We start from the raw sequence: 2,990 nt of genomic DNA on the forward strand, positions 1-2,990 counted from the left end.
GGTGTCCACCAGAGATCTCTCTCCTGTTCTGGAACTGGGTGAGATTACAGAGGCAAGAAAGAAAGGACGGCTTTTAAAACAAGGTTGAGAATTTTGCAATTAAGACATTGTTTGACCAGGAGCCAATGTAAGTAGTGAGTACGAGGATGAAATGCAAACGGCACTTGGCACAGGTTCTGATATTTGCAAACAAGATTTTGAGCAAACTCAAGTTTTCAGAGGACGTTGAAATTGTTCAGAAGTGTGGGAAGGAGGTCAATGACCTTCTCTGCTCTGCCAGGTAAGTGCCACCATCTTCACTCTGCTACCTGACATTCACTCTATCTCTACTACTGCACCCACCTCCCACCAAAGCATATGCTCTCCCACTCTCACAAAGGCACATAAAATCTAGCCCTGACCCACCTTTGCCCTTGCCCCAACCCCCACACCCTGGGGCAATCTCCCAGCTTGCTCATTCACTCAAGGTCCCTCTCCCCACCTGCATCAACACTGACAGCTCTGTCACTCCCCTTTGTATCACTGTATCCCTGACTGTGCTCCTGCAACTTCCTTGCTTGGGATCACAGGATTGACTCTCGGATGCCAGTGTCCTTGGTCATGAGATGGGGGTAACTGCTGCCTATAGAGCAGGCCCTGAGGTGGCAGTCCAAGATGGCAGTGCAGAGGAGCAAGTTGTGAGCAGGAGCTGTAATTTACCTGCTCTGATTTTCAAGTCTCGGTGTCTAGTTTCTTGTCGAGCAAGTGACAAAATGGGAACTTGGATGTTAATGAGGCGATACTAGGTACAAATAAGGATAATGGTAAGTGATAATTCCTATTAATAGATTTATCACTGCTCACTAATAAGAATCTTGTCTTCAACTTAGTTGGAAATACTACTTGTTGCTTCTGACATTGAGAAAGGTCTCACTTGACCTCTTGTGATCCCCCCTAATTTCTCACTATAACCAATGTTGTTCAGGCTTGGGAAGATACCACCAGACTATTTATATGGAAGTTGAAAAATGTGGTGCTGGAAAAGCACAGCAGGTCAGGCAGCATCCGATGAGCAGGAGAGTTGATGTTTCGGGCATAAGCCCTTCATCAGGAATGTGCTTTTCCAGCACCACACTTTTCGACTGTGATCTCCAGCATCTGCAGGCCTCACTTTCTCCTATTTACATGGAAATAAACCTGTAGTTCAGATCTGTTTAAAGAAACCCTTTGTCTGACTGAAAGGCACTCTTGCCTCCAAAAGATCTGCTCAATTGTTCAATCTGTCCTACTTGGTTCCTTCCTACAGCATTGGCACCTACTGTTGGACACCACAAGACATTACAGAGATGGACATAATTGGTCCTCGGGATAGCTCGAGTTTACAGGCAGAAGCTGATTTTGGGTCAGTTCTGAGACCATACATGTGAACAGTTTGGTCTAGTCTCAGACATTGCCAGGGAAAAACATAGAGTCAGAAGCTGATTTTATGATGGCATTCCATTATTAGTATTTTTTTTGAGGATGCATGTCTGAAGGATTTAGAAAATTGGTTCATTCTCCTTAATGTTATTGAAGGGACAGTGGAATTTGTTTTTTTCAAAGATGCTTGCTGGTAGTCATAAATATGTAGCGAACTTATTTCGCTACATATTTATGACTTATTAGAAGTCATGTGTCTGAGTACATGACCGAAGGTTTTGTGGCTATTGTGATATAGTTTTGAAGTTCAGGTGGAGTACAGCCAGAGAACTCCCCTCACTTCGTGGTCAGGCTTTGCCAGCTTTCTCAGAAACCTTCTTCAGAATCCTTGTGAAAACTGAAGAGCTGAAACAACTATTCTCCTTGCAAGGTTTCTCAAGGATGTCCTCTTAATATCTCCTCAACAAACTGTGTCTGAAGATCCCAGTGACAAATATCTGTGTCTAGTGACCCGTAAATGTGTTCAAGAATATTAGTCTGAAGGCAATGTGGAACATTTCATATATTCACTGTTTATTCACAATAAGTAACTACTATATTTGGCAAATGTGTTTATTCTCATTTTGACATAGCAGAATAAGTCTCCTTTCTTTCCTTAATGTGTGTGTGTGTGTGTGTGTAGGAGTGTGTGTGTGTGTGTGTGTATATAGGGGTGTGTGTGTGTGTGTGTATAGGGGTGTGTGTGTGTGTGCTGTGGTTAATTAAAAGTATAACTATTTATACTTTAATGTTTCAGACTATATGTTAATCCATTTTTTCACCTTTGTTGAATACGTTTTGTTTTTCTGAAATAAATAAATGTTAAACATAGAAACCTGCTTTAAGATTCTTTTTATTCTGAACTTTGAAGATAAAGTGTACAAACGGCCACTTCAGTAACTGGACAAAGCATTTAATTTATGTTATGACCAGTGGAGTGGACTAATGAAAGAAAGATAGCACAATCCTTCAATCTCTGTTCTAGAGAGACCAATGACTTCGGCCTTCCCATGTTTAACTGAAGAAAATTTCTACTCATCCAGTAATAAATGTCAGATAAGTAGCCTGACAATTTAACAACAGTGGAGGAGCCAAGTGAGATTGTGTGAGGTAGAACTGGATATTATCAGCATACATGTGAAAAGTGATGCTGTTTTTGGATGAGGCTGCCAAGGGACAGCATGTACATGAGAAATCTAATGGGGCTAAGGATAGATTCTTGGGGACACCACCGATAATAGTGCAGGAGCAGGAAGAGAAGCTATTGCAAGTGATACTTTGGCTACATTTAGTTAGCTGGGAATGAAACCAGGCAAATTCTGTCCAACCAACCTGGACAATAGTGGAGAGGCATTGGAGGAGGATAACGTGGTCAACCAGAAGGTGAAAGACAAGTTAGGAAAGATAAGCAGGGATTGATCAACTTTGTCACCTCAGTATAGAATCTAACTTGCAACTTTGATAAGAGCCATTTTGATTAGATTAGATTAGATTAGATTACAGTGTGGAAACAGGCCCTTCGGCCCAACAAGTCCACACCGACCCGCCGAAGC

The sequence above is a fragment of the Chiloscyllium plagiosum genome, chromosome 1 (genome assembly GCF_004010195.1).
Source record: "Chiloscyllium plagiosum isolate BGI_BamShark_2017 chromosome 1, ASM401019v2, whole genome shotgun sequence".
Lineage (NCBI taxonomy): Eukaryota > Metazoa > Chordata > Chondrichthyes > Orectolobiformes > Hemiscylliidae > Chiloscyllium > Chiloscyllium plagiosum.